General features: G+C 37.5%; 1 long non-coding RNA gene across 1 annotated transcript; it reads right to left on the reverse strand.

Annotated features, from left to right (window-relative positions):
• Positions 1 to 50: 50 nt before the first annotated feature.
• On the reverse strand, positions 51 to 12,879 carry LOC120315907. Its single transcript, XR_005558820.1, has 3 exons — positions 12,761 to 12,879; positions 2,078 to 2,299; positions 51 to 1,186 (listed from the first exon to the last, which is right to left on the reverse strand). It is a non-coding gene; the product is annotated as an uncharacterized LOC120315907 (long non-coding RNA).
• Positions 12,880 to 18,654: the final 5,775 nt, after the last annotated feature.

The following is an 18,654-nucleotide window of genomic DNA, read 5'->3' on the forward strand; positions in this document are numbered from 1 at the left end:
TCCTACTTGTAGTCGTGGTTTCAAAATACAGGATGGTGTATTTATTTATTTCTCAGTCTCACATTCTTCCTTGTTTCAAAAATTACTCCAAGAAAATAACATCACAGATATAATACTAATACAATAAAATATTCACAGTAAACCAAATTTTTTGGTTTTTATGGGTTAAATTTTATGGATTAAATTTATGCATCTGCAATAGTGTAGTAAAAAAAACCTGAACTCCTTGCTAAAACTGGTGCATTATCAACAACTGTATAGTATCATCAACAGTCACTGAAAACTCTCCAAAAAAGCTTCATCTTAACTTGCTTCCTTGTGAATTATCAGGAGGAGACTCTTCCACAGGACAGCCGCCATAATGGAGAAACAATATTTGATGATTTGAGGTTCAGGACCTCATGAAAGTGGGAAATTACTAAACATTTTTCTCATGATTTATGTATTGTGTGATTCAAATCCACTGGAGAAGCAGTACTGCAAGTGCTTCTGAACTATATAGGGTTTTACAGATTGAATCAAGCTCTTTGAATGGCACCTGGACACCTATGAAAAGTTTGGATCTATAACACGTAGGTATCATCATATTGGTGACTATTATCAGCCAGTAAATGGGATGCTGCATTCTCTATCAATAGCAGTTTCTGAGTGATCTTTGAAGAGGGCAAAGATTATATTCCACATATAAACTATAACAAGTTTGGACAATCTCACTTGCAGTTTCAGATCAACCTTGGACTAGAGACAGGTAGGTCCAAACCAACACTCAAGAATTACAGCTCCCCCAATCACTTGATACAGATAGTCTTTGCTTAACAACTACCCTGTTTAGTGACCATTTGAAATTACAAGGGCATTGAAAAAGTAGCTTCACACCCAGTCCTCGCACTTATTACTGTTACAGCATCCCTGTGGTCACATGATCAAAATTCAAGCATTTTACAACTGGTGGGTGTTTATGACCATCACAACATCCCGTGGTCAGGTGATCACCATTTATCTGCATGCTTCACTTCCAACATGCAAAATCACTGGAGAAACCGACAGTAAAATTGCAAATCACAGTCACATGATGTCTCACTTAACCACTGTGGATGATTCACTTAAAAACTGCAGCAGGAGTGACATTGTACGTTCAGTGCACATGATATTTTGCTTAATGACCGCATCACCTTGTAATTCAGTCCTGGAAGAGAAAAAATTCATTAAGAACTACCAGAAACAACATATATATTTTAAACTTGAGCAAATAAAACCACTTTATATTCATCCCACTTGCTTTTTAAAAGCTTAACTTTTAATCTCTTCAAATAATTTCTCACAAGTTGATTTATTATCATTTTCTTTTTCTCTCAGAAGCTCCTTCACTAGTTTAAACATGTCTCTTTTGTAAATCTAACATAAGAAATTTATCCAAATCACTCTTGATTTATTATTTGTAGGTCCTGTTTACTTATTAAGATGTCAGCTGTTTCATTCGAAAATCCAGTGTGGCATTTTTTTTTTCCATATCATTCTGGTATGCTGACATTTTTAAATCTATTTTCAGATCCACATTCAAATTAGCCTCTATTTTGCCTACTAAAATCAGCTCTTCTATAGCAACTTTTAAATCTCTTTCTATAAAAGCAGTAATTTCTGTAAGGACTTCTTACAGTTAGGTGCAAAAAGCATATATATCTTTGTAAAATTTTAAACAACCCACAGATAGTATTCTTTCAAGGCCATCTGGCCCCTTAATTCATGTATTTATTTAAAAGTATATTTTTAAGTCCATAACTTCTATGTCCATAAACATCTGCAAGAAAAAAAGCAAGCTCAGGGAGCATCAAATACCCCTCAAGTCCATAAACTTGCATGAAACTTCTTTAATCAAAGATAGAAGGAAACTCAGGTAATGAAACTTGCCCTTCTGAAATTTCTTAACATCCAAAAAGCCACCAACAGGCAATTTCTAAGATGGTTAAAAGAGGAAGTATGCGAACCCAATGCCAAAACATGACTTAGGTAAGATGACTCCCTCCCAGCTCCTGGAGTCTAAAACCCATTCAAAATAGCTGTCTTATAGTATCCCTACCTTTGTACGGAGCACTTGTGGGTGATTCCTGCTCAAGAGAGGAATTCCAAAGAGATGATCCATTCATCGATTCGTCTTTGCCACCACAACCATTAGCCGCACTCTCTGTGGAGATCACCATTGCTTTCTCAGAAGTCCTGTCCTTGCTGTTTTAATGAGGTTGGGCTTAGCAAAGCAGTTGGTGAATTCCCCTAATTTCATTTCTCCTCCACAGAATATCATCTGCCAGAAAGAAAACAGACATCTTTAAAATGTGGTGGAATGGATAGGTAAATGTAGGCTTATGCATAGAACAGCTGATTTAAGCCCTCTGTCAAACTGCCTGTATAATCAAGCCACAGTTGTGGAGGTGTCCTATCATTCTCTTCCTGAACATGAGTCTAGTACTCTTCTGAAAAAAATGGTGAAAGAAATAGGTAGCTCTTTAGTCCCAGGTACAGAAGAAGGGCATGGGGGTAAAGAGACTGAATGAACAGAATCCATGCTTGTCTAGTGCTGCAAGGGAGCAGTAGTGTTAGCAGTAAGTGGCATGGCCAGCAGTGGACAGAAATAGCCTTGGAGTTCAGGTTGTCCTCGCTTAATGACCATTCATTACCAACTATTCAAAGTTACGACAAACCCTCCAAAAGCTACTTATGACCCAGTTTCAGAGTTCCAACAGGTGCACATCCTCCCACAGTCACAGGGACACACTTTGGGTGCTTACAGCTGGCTCACCTGCATGGCCAGTTGTAGGATTCCGTGGTCACCAGACTGATTTACAATGTTTTTTGCTAGTTTCTATCTTTTCAGCCAGCTTCCAGGAAAAAAAAGGAATGTAGTCCATATGGCTACATTGATTCACTTAATGATCATTGCATTTCTTTAACAACTGCCGCAAAAAGGTCATAAAATCAGGTCCAGTCATTTGGGTGCCTAAACATACGACAGTCAAGACTTACAACAGAAATTCCAGACTCCACGACAGTCATAAGTCAAGGTCTACCTATAGTCCATCTTCACCAAGCAAAAAACACTGAAGCATGGTCACGTAAAATCCCTTTCTTATAAGAAGTGGCAAAAACATATAATGCATTTATTGAGAAAAGAGCAAACAGACTTCTGGCAGATGAACCCAGCTCTCTGCCCCAGTTTAAAACTATATTATATGCAGCACAGGACTAGTGTTCTCTCACAAGGACTAGCAGCTCTTTGAAAAGAGCACTCAACCCACATGTATAATGAATTTGTATAAGACTTGACAGATGCTTTGGAAAACCTCAAATGGATGCTTTTGTGGAAGGTAGGTTTTTGGTCTCAAAATGGCCATAAAGTCTGGCAACCAGAGGAAGGGACATGTTTGCAACTGAATTAAGTACCTTGGAGGAGTTGGAACAATCCCAAACCCAGACTGAATTCTCAATCCTATTGCCAAAGAAGTGTGCTAAATTATATCCATGACAAAAAAAAAAATTGGTTTCCGAGGAAGATTTTAAAGCTGAACATCTAAAGCTTACTTTAAGCTGCCTCAGCTCTGGCTTAGAATGAGACAAAGGCAATGTCATGAGGATATGGCATTATAAAAAGCTTACCAGGACAAATTCCCTACTGCAATTAGGGGCACATGAGGATGAGCCTTTGAGTAGCTACAAGCCAGCAGCGTAAATGAGTCATAATTTCTGCTTGATCCGTTTTTCAACAGATTGCATGTACAATTCGGGGCTCTGAAGCCTGCTTGCCCTTGATAGGTTTCCAGAAAAGGAAGACAACAAAAGCGTCATTTAGTTATGTTTTTGCTTTCCCCAAAGAAAATGTGAACAGACCAAAGCTCTGTTCAGACCATTACTAGCTAAAAGTAAGGTCAGCAAGAAAGATAATAGTTCCAAAACAATTACCATTAGATCCATTAGAGTCCCTTAGGATATATTTGAGGTATGTAAATGATAAAGTACAAAATAGAAATCTTGCAAATTTCACATTCTGTGTTTCTATTATCATGCTAAGACAATAGCTGGGTTGCATCTAAAATGGAAATAATTAAATAAAAGCTTATAAAAGATAAGGAAAAAGAGCCTAGGCAAATGTTTACCAATTGTGTCAACTTCCAGATGTATGGAGTTCAGGAATATACATACTAGCTAGAGAATTTTGGTCACATCTGGAAGTTGCCAACTTTGGGAAATGCTGGCCTACACAATCCCTCCTGTTTTTCCTCTCCAGTCACCAGATGCCCAATACTACAAAACACAAGCAAGATATGAGGATGAAAGCCTCTTATCCTTATCATTCCTCCAGAACTGGTATTTAGAGCCATGCTGCTTCATGTCATAAATTAAATAAATTACCATGTATGTAATTATTTTCCTATCTTATGATTGTCTCCTGCAAATCCCTCCAAATAAAGGCTAGGAAGTATTAAGATTCATCCATATGTTCTATGCAGGGACAAAGGAAATGCTGCTTTAGTAATTCTTTTGGTGATATTTCTTTGAAGATGTATAGTTGTCAGCAAAAAAGATGGCCCTCAGGTCTCTATTCCAGGTATTAGAATAGGGGTGTCAAACTTGCCATGTCATGTGACATAGTGCGATGTATCGTGACTTTTTCCCCATTGCTGAAGCTGGGTTGGGCGCGGTTTCGGCATGACACATGCGGCCTGCGGCCGGCAGTTTGACACCCCTGTATTCGAATGTCTGAAAATTTTACCCTATCCTAAATTCTCCTTGAATTTCTTCTGAGCCCCTGTCATTTCTTCAACATTGCAAGAGACATCTGGATCAACCAACTGCTTCTGTTAATTAATTTTATATTTAGTGTTCGGCTGTTGCCACCATTTGTTCTTTCTTTTATTTTCATAATATTTGTTTTCCCCCATCAACTAAAAGCAATAACGTTTTTAGATAAAGTGCCATGAACAAAGCTTCCAACATAAGTAGGGAGGGGGGGAAATGCCTATATCCCTGCCAAATCACATACAGAGACAAATCTAAACGAGTGAATTTAGGTAATTAACACACAGCCAAGCCAAAGAACTAGATCTGGAAAGGCTGCCAAACACCAATTACCTGTGCAGCTTAAAAGCACAGGCAATAAGCATTTCCCCAAAGCCTTTTCATCACAGTCTTATCAAATTTTTATGTTCGGCTTTTCTTCTTCAGGCAAGAAGAAGATGATAAAAAGACAGATCAGAATAAACACCTTGATTTGATTTTAGAAAAAAAAAGTATTCCATGACAGGACAGCCCTTGGCTGACCTCGACTCACCTAGGAAAGCAGATCAGATCAGACAGGTTTGAAGGGACCACAGGAATTCCCAAGGCTACAGTTAAAAAAACATCCCAGAAGATGGCAGTGGCAAACAATTTCTTTCTTTGCCAAGAAAGTGACGCTTTCTCTCCCAAGATAAAAGCCAAAGTTTAGCACAAAAGTCAAAATCAAGGACTTTTGGCTATCTGATCTGAGCAGCTAATAGTAGCTATGTTCACACATCAAAACTTAAGAGGTTTAGAATACCAGGCCAGCCAAATGAATTTGGCAACTGAGACACAAAATTGCTCACCAATGTCCTTTCCCTCCATGACTACAAAACTCCAAGGATGCTAAATACAATAACTAAAACCTGAAAACCAGGTTTTGCCCCATTCCACTTAAGAGTTGCCTTTGGCATATGTTGGCATCCATGACTTCCACAATCTGTGGCAGAAAAGAGGGAATCAACCTATTCTCCAAAGCACCTGAGGGCAAGACAAGAAGTAACAGGTGGAAGATCGTTAAAAAGAGATCCAACTTAGAACTAAGGAGAAATTTCCTGACACTGAGAACAATTAATCAATGAAATGGCTTATCTCCAAGAGATGTGAGTATTCCATCACTGGAGGTTTTCAAGAAGAGACTGGACAGTCATTTGTCCAGAATGATATCAGATCTCCTGCCCTGGGCAGGGGGTTGGACTAGATGATCTCCAAGGACCCTTTCAATACTATTATTCTATGTTCTCAAATCTCCTTTGGAGGCCACACTAGACCAACAAGTGTTTCAGGCTTGCCTATTCATTATTTATTATGGAACCGTTTCCATGAATAAATGAGCCTTAATCACATGCAGACCAACTGCATGGTTCAACAGTGTTTGAAAGGGTGATGAGATAGCATCTAAGATCAAGCCAAAAATTGAGGCATTAGCAAGATTGAAGGCTTCCGTCAAAATGATGCTTTTCTCTGTGTGTATGATGTAATGACACATCTACAAAAGGGAATTTGTGTTGCAGTGTATGGATATAACATGGGTACAAATTAGGAAGGATACTTTGATAAGGGACTTCCCAAATCTATTTGGCTTATTGTCAGGAAATCAAACAGAGAAGCAAAAATAAGCTGGGTATTTGGAGGATCCAGAAATGGCTAAATTGTTCCACAAAGTCTACATTTGCAGAAAAAAAATTCTATTCAAGACAAAAATTAAATGATTCCTTAGCATAGCTCTTTAAAAAATATATAGATATACTGTAAAGAAAAGAAACAATTTAGGTATCTCTTTGGATGTTTGCAGGAAAACATTGGAGAGCAATCAATATAAAGTAGTCACACTCCATTCTAGAGGTGTCCAAACCTGACTACTTTAAGATTTGAATTGACTTCAACTTCAATTCCCAGAATTCCACAGCCAGAAGTGGGGAATTGAAGTCCACAAAGTTGCCAAGGTTGCCTACCCCTGCTCTATTCATTAACTGGAGAACCAGCCAGGCAGAGAAGCAAGTTGTAAAGTATACTTCTATTCACGTTTGCTTTAGCGTTTTTTAAAAAAGACCCTCCTTGCAATTGTAGATGCTCGGGGCATGTTTCAAAGAAGTTTGAAAGGAGAAAAAGAATCAGTCAGAATATTTTATTTCTCAGCTTATTATGGTCTTAAAGTAATTTGAGCTTGTAACATGTTGACGAAAATTGTTATTCATATTGCTTTCCTAGGTAGCATTTTAAACAGTGATGGGTGAAAATGAAGCAAAACTAGCCAGTGACGCTAATCATTTATTTTCTTTATTATTTTTACAAATAACTCAAGCTGGTGAATGTAGCCAACACAATTTTCTCTTTCTATTTTTCCCACAACAACAACTCTATGAAATAGGTTGGGCTGAGAGAGACTGAACCAAAGTCACCCAGCCGGCTTTCATGGCTAAGACAGGACTAGAACTCACTCAAGATCTCTGCCCAAAAATTTGGCAGAGAATTTCAAAAGCCCATTTGTGCATAGTCCCAGCACAGGTGCCCTGAATTGGCCTCACTTTGGGGCATTTTGGGATGGTTAAATGGCTGCTACATCCAAAGTTGCTTGGACCATTTCACCCAAATTGAAAGAAAAAAGCTCCCAGACTCCCAACTCAAACTGGCCCACTCTTGCTTGAAATATATCAGTTTTTCAGGTACTATTTCTTTCTTTTTATATATTTCAGTATGAAGGTTTTAGAGACTCATTCTACCAATAGAGCAACAGCTTGGCTACCCATATACAGTACATCTATAATGGCCTTTGATCTTGCATGAATTAAAAAAAAAAAGATGTACTACTGAACAGAAAAAAAATCCAAGGGAAAATTGTAATACTGGTTATTGCTGCTAAAGCACTGAAATAACTAACTCCATTTTAATAAGGAAAGACAACTGCATAACAGAAAACAAATTAGAACTCTTCTGCTGAAGAATGACTTGTATACATTATTTTTACAGCAGTTTTATTTTCCCCATAATCATATTAATTCATTTGCTATTATTCACTGTAATAACACCAAACACAATGATTTTACTTACTATTAATGTGTCTCTGAGCTCTACTTTCCTGAGAGTCCCCCAGTAATTCAGAATTAGTTAAATGTACCATTAAAATAAAAGTAAAAACTAACCGTCCTTTTTTTTAATGTAAGACAGATGGATGGATAGATGGAAGGAAGGATGGATGGATGGATATCTCTATGCAGCATCTTCTCACAGCCAATTAATGGAAATTACTTTTTTTCTAGAAAAAATATGTGGCGGGCACTACTTTCATTTTTATTGAAGGAAAAAGGAACAGCAAACAGTGAGATGCTCAGATAATGTCATTGGTGCATTGAACATGAATTTGGGCAAACTCCAGGAGACAGTGTAATATAGGGGGCTTGGCATGCTATGGTCCATGGAGTCCCTTAGAGTTGGACATGACTTAGTGACTGAACAGCAACAATAAAAAGTTTTATGTTTCTGAAATCAGAAAGTACAATATCTGTCAATCTACCTTTATCTACCTTTAATTTTCATCCTGATACATCTGAATTAAACCTCACCTTCATGAATGAGCATTGCTTGGCTGACACAAAAGTCATTAATGCAAACTTTATTGTGATAAGAATCAAAACCAAGATACTTTCTACATTTTTCTCCTGCTCTCCGAGATGAATCTCTCAGGGGTGAGATTCTCTCTATCCCCGGGTTCATAGATTGCCCTTAGCAAGATACTTCTGCCCACCATCACTCCACAGTTTGTTATCATGCCTTTTCTTGTTCTGCTACTGCTTGCAGTTTTCAGCGGAGCATCTCAATTGAAGTTAGTTGTCATCTCATCATGCCCTATTGCTTAAGAAGATATACTGGTATGTCTCAACCGAAGACAAGCTGATGTTCACTAATGTGGTTCAGCAAAAGCATTTTATCAGTCAGGGATTCAATGCAGAACTATGAGACATCACAATGAGAACATATGAAGGTTAAGTAACAAGCACTCGATGTGAGAAACAATTCTAATTAATGAGGAAAATATGAACAGAATGTAATTGCAAATCATTTCTCAAGCAATGGGATATTCTCCCCCACCACTCCTCTTGCCTTCAGTATTGACAGTTATTGCTATGAGATTATGCTTGCCTCACTTGGAACTGGTAACTGCCACATAAATCTATCAGATCTGGTTTTCAAAAATCCATACTACATTAGATGGCCCCAAGAAATAGAGAAAAATGCAAATCTGTAATGCCAATTAGCAGTCCAAATTTTTGTAGCTCAGATCTGGTAGTTTTGTACGTAGAAGTGGTAGTGTTCTTGGTGGTTCCTTGAACTCAAGCAGCAAACAATGCCCCAGTCAAGGAACTCAGACAAACAATTCAACAGTAAACAATAGTCTAATCAAGAAACTACCAAGAACATTCCCATAAACACTGGCAGGGCAAGCCACTTGTATATGAACAGAGAACAAACCCTACTCTCTTTTAGCACTGATGATATTATATAGCAGGGTAATGAAATGCCTCCAACAAAACAACCAATCTCAGAGACCAGCAAGGACCCCATACATAAATTACACAACGTAAAATTTTGAATTAAATTAAAATGCATAGCAGCTGGACATTTATTAGGAGTTACAAACAAGCACTGAGTGGGAAGAGTCAAACGTTGATAGAGACACTATTTTCTCTTGATGTCCACTTTGTGATAACATGTTTTCCTACTTTTTGCTTCTAGCGTTCCTTCTGTTGATTCCCTCTTCCTTCCTTCTCAAGAAGCTACCATACTTACAAAGGGACAGATTGCTCATGCCAGAAGTGTGAACTGTGGATTTGTAAGGAGGTTTTGAAATTACAATGAATGGCCTTGGGGCTACAAATTCCCCACTTTGCTTGACATTAGTGAGTACAATAAATAAATGCAATGTTTCTGCAAGCATAGACAAATTACTTATATTATCTGAATTGACCACTGTTAGTATTCACACTTCAGCTGATAGAAGGAAATCAGAAAGAGAATGAAAAATGCTTGCAGTATGCAAATGTTATCAACAAGACAGCCCTATATATGCATGCAGGCAACATCACAATATACATATAAAAGAGGCTGAATTTCAGTTGCAATGCTTGTTTTGTCATTTACCCCCACTTGTCTTCCCCAAAACACCTATGCTTAAAGCACCATTGTAAACAATTCCAACTAGGAAAGAAAATGAAAACTAGCAGAAGCCAATGTGGTTACATTAGAGAAGATCTGAAAACTCATGGAAAGCTGAAATAGGAGTGGATTATTGAGGAAGGGTCCAGACATGTTTCACAGAATTGGAAAGAATGTGTTGAGATTGGGATAGTATACTTAGAAAATAAAAATGGCTTCTTTATATATGCTCAAGATAAAAGGAAGAGACAAGAATGAGAACTAATAGCTGCTCAATAAAGATGGGGAAATGCAAAGAAAAGGAAGATTTTTCAAATCCTACTATGTCTTAGTCTTCTCTTAACTAGAATGTGCATTCTACACAAAATTGTGAAGAACCAAACAAAGAGGAATGACTGCAACTTGAGATTGTTCAAAACATGGTCAGAATGTATTTATTTGGAGGAAATAATTTTTCAGAGGCCGGGTAGTAATAATAGCATTAGTTTTAGGATCTAAGGCAGTGGTGGCGAACCTATGGCACGCATGCCAGAGGCGGCACTTGGAGCCCTCTCTGTGGGCACACGCACTGTCATCCCAGCCCCACCTCCTCCCACAGCCCCCTCCTCACCAGCAGCCCCGTGAAGGAGGGTTGCTCCTGGGCACAGCCTATGCGAAGCAGCGCAGCCAAGGACATGGTAGCCAGGCAGCGGGAACAAGACTCCGCCCTTGTGCCCCATCACACACAGATGATGCTGCGGGGCATGGTTGGAGGGCATGGCCACCATGATGCTGCTGGGCTGCCTGGGTGATCTGTGGTGGGCCGTAGAGGTGGTGGGTGGCCCAGCAGGCAAGGTGGAGTGGGGACAGGGGGGGCAGTTTTGGGGCACTCGGTCTCTAAAAGGATTGCCATCACTGATCTAGGACTTAAGTAATTGCAGGTTAGAATCCTAAAGGAAGTTATTGATGGTCTGCCAAAATATATTATCTTTTAGACATGGTGACTTGCCAGATGAAGGAAGAAGATAAATGTTCCATCTTCAAAAAGTGTAAAAAATTATGGAGCCAGCTAACTAGAGCCAGAGATCTCTCATTAACACTTGTGACCAGATCATAAAAATATCAGTCTGAAAGTACCATAAAAACCACATGACCACCAGAAATCTACAGAGATTAGACAAATTGATGAATCATAGTTTCCTTGAAAATCATCAATGATTCCACTTCAAGCTAGTGAAAAATTAAGGAGACTATCATAAGGTTCATTTCTGGATCCTATACTATTCAACATTTATATTAATGATTTGGATGAAAAAGTGGAGGCAATACTTCTGAGTTTTGAGATGATGTAAGGTTGGGTAGCATGACTAATAACTGAGAATAGACCGTTCTGAGTGTCATTTGTATGAATGACATTTGAATTATGTCCAGTCCTGCTTGAAGATTCCTGTAAATTGGACTATGCTCTCACATTGTATCAGAAGAGTTAAGTTTTTATACACTCTGTTTTGGATACCATTTGTTCTTTTATTTGCAAACTACAAAAAGGTAAATATAAACTTACTTGACAGGTTTCTGAAGATACCAGTTGTATTTAAGATTCAGAAGAGCACCAGCAAAAGAAAAAACTCGGGGAATCAGAACTGTAACATTACCAGTAAAGAAAATTTATTGAAGAAAAAAAATCATTTTTCAAAAAATTATGGGGCTTTCTTTTACTACAGGGAATGCAAAGATTAAAGTGAAGTCTATATATCACAAATAGCAGGACCAAATGATTTAAAACATTTGCTATAATGACCTGGTATGGAGCAAAAAAATCAATCTCCTTTAAAGCAAGAATCTGTTAAAACAAGGCAAAGGAAAAACTCAGAAAAGTTTTATTGGAAAGTGTTTGGTCTACTCATCCAGTGTTTGCATTTTAATAATAATAATAATAATAATAATAATAATAATAATAATAATAATAATAATAATTGTTGCATCCTTTAAATCCTTGCTGCAGAGATAGCAACTATAATCTTTGCAATAATAATATATTTAACCTTGACACCCAACTCTCAATGACTATGTTTTCAATATTTTCTTTGTTCCCTCTATGTGGGAAATAATTTTAAATTTTGATTAATGAATAAAAAATAATCCCAGTGCCATAAATTTAGAAGAAGAAACAATTTCAACAAAATGGAGAAAATACTCCAAATCTGGAAATAATTGTTATTGAACTACCAATATTCATCCATAGTAAAGGCTAACAAATTTTAGGCTATCCATGATTGCACTCCTGCAATTACACTGATGAAACAATTCTCTACATAGCAACCATAGTCCCTGAGATAGGTAACCCAACTACCTTCATATTAATGTGAGCTGGAATTCTTATTTCAAGAGTAGTGTCTGAAGGTAAATAAGAAAATCTGCTTGAGTGTTTTTTACTAGCGGTAATCTGCTCCCAAACGTGTCCCTAACACAATTCACACCAGAGATGGATGTAAATGAGGTGGGCAGCTGAAAACTGGGCAAAAAAACCAGCCAGATTTTCAGCAGTGACACTCACAATTCTTGCTGTGATACCCATCTCATATCTGAAGACACCAGTTTATTTCCAGTGAAAAAGGGGGAAGAGGGGGTATTATTTTATTGGCAAATAAAGCCTAACTTTAAGAACTACATTAGGGATCCAGAGGAAAAAAGGGCTATTTCAACTTAATGTGACTTCTGGAAAACATTTCACTGGTTTATTATTCCTAAACAATATATATTTTTAAAATCACTGGCTAAAAGAACAAAGTAGAGACAATAGAAATGAGTAACCCACCTTGTATTATTTATCAGGAAGAAGCCTGTATCTAAACTTATGAGAAGCAGTTGTGATCATTATATTGTTCTCATAATGATATTGTAATAATGAGAAACCACACTATATCCAATATCCAATGGACTGTGTCAAGGCTCCAAGTTATAAACTTGTAACTGGATCACTGAGTCAGATTACGGTTTATTATTAAGCCCAACATGCTAAAGTTCCATGTTTGAAATGAATGTTTTACACAAGGCAAATATTTCAAAGCTTCCTGATTACACTGGTTTAACTTTACCCACATGACCCAATGGCTGCCTTGCTTAATTTCTTTGAGAAGCATAGGTCATCCTTGCCAGGAATTGTAAAATAAATATTTTGCAAAGGAAAAGCAAGTGCTGGGAAAATAAGAGGGAGCGAATCAAACAGAAGGGATAAGGTCATCTAATTTGAGTTGGGAAAAGCACCAATATCAGATGGTAGTAAATAAAAATTTGGAACATTCTATCTTTTTGCTATCATCCAATGGTTACTCTGGTTTGTAGCCCAGATAGGGAATTTCTAAGAAAGTTGCTTCCCTATTGCACACCCAAAAAGGAATCTTATGTTAGAAAAATGACAGAAACTTTCCAATTTCATGTCAATATCATCATGAAACAATGTAGGAGATTCTATGGCTCACATAGCTAGTTTCCCTTTGACCTCATATATGGAGCTTGGGTCATTTGCTTGGAACCTAAATTTCCTCAAAATTCCTTCTATATTACAATTTGAGAAAGCTCTTTTTTAAATGACAAAGACCATTTACAGTTTCAAAGCCAATCACACTTTAAATCATGGGATAAGCTACATTCATATATGTATGTATGCAATTTTTGTATGATCGGGAGAGACAGTGGATCTTAAAAAGTTGTGAAATACATAAATACTTACACTTTCTGGTTCAGATGTTATGGACTCAAGGCTGTTGCAAGCAGTAGAAACAGTGTGTACAAACCAGAAAGGTTAATGGCACATAATCTTGGTGGTGATTGAAGCATCTGTTTTCTGGGAGATTTTTTTTCCCTTCCCAACTCACACTTTGTTAAAGAGGCTTTCCATGGAATGTTTGCTAACATGGATATTAAGTAGGGTTCTCAATCTACTGAAGACTGTTTAATTGATTAAACATCTGCCTTTTAACCAAGTAGCGAATTAAGTGAATTGAATGTGTTTTGCATATTACTCAAATCTCAACACTGCTTCTTTTTTTAGATAGCAAAGTATTTGTTTTTAATTTTATTTTGCATCAGTGTTCATATAAAGGGAGGGTTACCTACATAAATGATCCTTTGTTACAAACAGAAGGGGAGAAAATTTAAAACCTTTGGCAGATGGCTTCTTCTAACCATTCTCCAGTAAAAAGTGTTTAAATTAAACTGTCACCTATCAAAGTTGCCCCTCTAGATTATCCATTGAAACCTTTTCAGACTTCTTACCAGGGATTTAGCCGAGCCATAGGAAAAATAGGAAGGACGGACATTTGGATCTTCGCAGCCAAGGCTTAATAATATATAGAACTTAACCAATCTTTTGCCATTCTTCAAATACAAAGAGTGTTTCTGTAAGAGTAGCCTTGCACAAGGAGATCTTAATGACTTTTACTAAGCAATGAAACCAAAGCTCTAGATATAGAAATGAATATCATGTATATGATAAGGAGCATGTAGTGGATAAAAAGGGGAAAGCAATAGCCATAGATACATATATTTTCAAACACAGCCAGCCAGGCCAAATTAATACTTATTTCCAAATGGAATATATTTTCAAGATTTCAGTCCAAATTCAAATTCATTGGAGAGATAAATTCTGGATCCACTGCTTGGATGTTGATAGGCATTTTTGATCCTTCCTTCCTTCTTGAACACTATCTTGAACATTGTATATGATGTAAAAATTAGCCTCTGTGGAAGATTGTTGCTTAAATTGTTGCTTAAGAAAATGCTCTATTTCTAAAATTCTGGATCTAGCCAATAAATCAGAATTTTTTTTAAAGCCAACTTCCTAACAACCCATGGTGGAATACTAAAGATTCAGTCTATTAGCAATTTGCCATTGTATAAATGATTACTTGAAAAAAAAAGAGGAAACAAGAGTAGCTTTCATTTATACAGGTTTTTCATCATAGGGCCAATATATCACTGATGAACAAAGAATTTGCTATATCCTGAAGCATTTTAAATTCAGTTATTGATAAAAATAAGAATTAAAACACAAACTATGATTAGAACATCTGCCCTAAATAATAAAGCTATTAAGAAAAAAATCCAAGATTTTTTTTTAAAGTCAAGTTTGCAGAATTTGGACATCTCCAGTAAGATGATTTGCTCTATTACCCATAACCACAAATTCAGTGTAACATGAAGCTGAAGGACAGAAAAGAGCTTCCCAGGAATATCTCTTGAAGCTGTAAGAAGTCTTTTGAAATACAAACGGGTAGAAAGTAGATTGGGACCCAACAGTACTTTGTTATTAGAACTGCAAACACATCCAAGACATAAAATAGCTATCACAAAACTACCCTTCTCACCTAAATTACAGTGGATATAGAAAGTCTATACACCCCTGTTAAAATGCCAGGTTTTTGAGATGTAAAAAAAATCACACCAAGATAAATCACTTCAGAATTTTTTCCACCTTTACGAGAATATATAAACCATACAATTAAATCAAAAACCAAACTGAAATCTTTTAAGGGAAAAAATAACATACAATAATGATGGTTGCGTAAGTGTGCAGTCCCTTAATACTTTGTTGATGCACCTTTTGTTTTTATGATAGTCTTTTGGGTTGTCAGCATGGCGCAGCTTGCTCTGGGAATCTTTGCCCACTCTTGCTTGCAAAAGTGCTCCCAATCTTCAGCATTTTAGCAGAACGTTGTGTGACAAAATTGATTGATATCTGGAAGTGTTCATAATTCCCTCCGCCTTGACTAAAGCCCAAGTTCAAGCTGAAGAAAAGCATCCCCAAAGCATAATGCTACCACCCATCATGCTTCACTCTAGGTGTGGTGTATTTTTGGTGATGCTTTGGAATTTATTTTTATTTTTTGTATTCTTCTCCTGACTGATACCTTCCAGTCATGACATCCTTTTGAGGCTTTTGCTATAAGAGGCAACTGAGTAAATGTCAGAAAAATCCTATCACAACAGCTGAACATTATAGGGGCTTGAACAGAGTCACTTTAATTAATGGCAGGTGTGAACTATTATTTACCATCAGTATGAATGTGATTGTTAATTCTGAGCACAGCCATATCCCTACTTATAAGAAGGCGTGAACACTTATGCAGCCACATTGTTGAAGAAACACTTGCCTTCTGCTATGCTTTAAAGCAGAGGTGTCCAATCTTGGCAACTTTAAAACCTGTTGACTTCAGTTCCCAGCCAGACATACATTAAGGAAAATCAGAAGCATTACAGCTAAAGCAGAGATGGTTGTAGGAAGGGCAGCCAAGTAAATATAACTTTCCCTGCTCAATTATGTATACTTTTTAGATTTTCTTAATGCTTTCACCTAGTATTGCAGGATAACTCTGTCCACAGCAGGGGTTCAATCCTGACAGGGTTCAAGGTTGACTTAGCCCTCCATCCCTCTTAGGTCGGTAAAATGTATCAGGACAGTTTTGCCATTGCCGGCAAGTGGGTGGGCATGGCTTCCAGATGACACGTCCGGCCCACGGAACGGCAGTTTGACACCTCTGGCCTAGATTGTTGGGGGCAATAATCTATAAACTGCTTAGATGGCTGTAAAGCACTGTGAAGCAGTATATAAGTCTAAATATGCTGTTGCTATTGCTATTTTATGTGTTCATCTTCCCTTCTTCCGCACACAGACCCACCCACACAAATTTCCATTTCCCTTTTCTTGAATTGTAGCAGGAACCTACCAATGTTGCTTCTGCCTTTTTCAATGGCTGCTTTTATAGAGGACATTTTTTTAGAACCATCTGTTTCTAACTTCTACTGGCACAGAAAGGTGATAAGGGACATCACATGGAACATATCATGGGAGCTCACTGATGCTTTTAGTCCCACTGCTACATATACATATACATATATATATATATATATATATATATATATATATATATATATATATATATATATATATATAGGTCTTTGGTTGCTCGGGTTTTCTCCCGCGTAAAATTGGAAGTGTCTTGGCGACGTTTCGACGAAGTCCCATTCGTCATCTTCAGGCTGGTGTTTTCAGCTTCGTGCTTCTCGAAGCACGAAGCTGAAAACACCAGCCTGAAGATGACGAATGGGACTTCGTCGAAACGTCGCCAAGACACTTCCAATTTTACGCGGGAGAAAACCCGAGCAACCAAAGACCTACATACAAATACCCGCGAAAACCTCAGAAAACATATATATATATATATATATATATATATATATATATATATATATATATATATATATAGATAGATAGATAGATAGATATAGATATAGATATAGATATAGATATAGATATAATGCACAGCAATTGTGCTGCAAGTGTTTTTATCAATCCAAAGGAGATAAGGGGAGGAGGGGAAAACACAAAGCTTATTTCGCTGCCTTAATAATTAGTCCTGTAGGATTTCTCCCAACAGCTCCTATTGGCAAGGGGAGCTCAAAATAAAATAAAATAATAAGGCACCAAACTTGTGCTGTTCACACAGAGTGTAGAACTCGCTTCCTGCTTGAAATTCAAATGAGTGCTGCTCTGACCTTTACTGTCACATTTTTATTTCATAGACAGTTTACAAGTCCTCTCTGCTATGCAGGTCATGTTTTAGTTTAAACAGAAATACACTTGTAGGTGTTAGATACTAGTTAATTATTACACTGAACTCATTCTAATTAGCTTCCATTGTTATATGCTGCCCTTTGGGGCCTGCCCCTGTTGTCACTGAAAGTGTTTGTAGCAAAATAATTGGTCTGAGATCTGTATTTCCTCCTTTTTCTCTTCCCATCTCACCACTTTTTTTCTTTCTTTCTTACATTATTGATTTTGCACGTGCTTGATCTTCACAAACACAAGAACTCTTGCGGTGGCAGTCACCCCCCCCCAGGTCTAAAAAAAGGGAGAGGGGGAGCCTAGAAGGCTGAAAAACAGCATGATCTATGTACAATACATTGATTGTGAGGTAGGAAGAGATGGTTCCATCTTTTTATCTCACCAGGCTCGTGAAATTGTATGATTTGGTAAACGTAGAGATCAATGGGAGTAGATTCTCTTGTCCATCTTGGGATAGAGGAAGGCAATATCTTGGCTTGTCAGAGAAACTAGACTGAATTTATTTATTACTTCATTCACTTATATCCTTCCTTTACTGTATTATTTTTTGTAAGTAAGCCTAGATCAGGGGTGTCAAACTGCTGGCCCGTGGGCCAGATGCATCATGCCGAAACCGTGCCCACCCGATTGCCGGCAATGGGAAAAAAAGTCACGATACGTTGTGACACATCACATGACATTGCGAGTTTGACACCCCTGGTCTAGGTGGTGAACATACCTAATAGTCCTTCTTCCTATTTTCCTCACAACAACAACCCTGTGAAGTAGGTTGGACTGAGAGAGAGCAGATGGCCCAAAGTCACTCAGCCAGCTTCATTCCACTGTGATCCTTGATACCATTTCATTACTATTGTATGTAAACAAGAAACTATGGCAGGATGATAGCTCTTTCACTGAATTATTCTAACTTTAGAATATCACAGAACTTACCACAACAATAGAAAACACCTCACAATCTTTTAGGAAACAAACTGTGTCAAGCATGGCTGTTTTTGCTTTTCCTGACAACAACTTTCTCCTTCAAAAAAGAGAGGAAAGCACTCGATGTTAATTATTAGGGAAAACTGAGAAGGCAGAAATAGCAG

Source organism: Crotalus tigris, unplaced genomic scaffold (assembly GCF_016545835.1).
Source record: "Crotalus tigris isolate CLP2741 ecotype Arizona unplaced genomic scaffold, ASM1654583v1 scf7180000017585.4430047, whole genome shotgun sequence".
Lineage (NCBI taxonomy): Eukaryota > Metazoa > Chordata > Lepidosauria > Squamata > Viperidae > Crotalus > Crotalus tigris.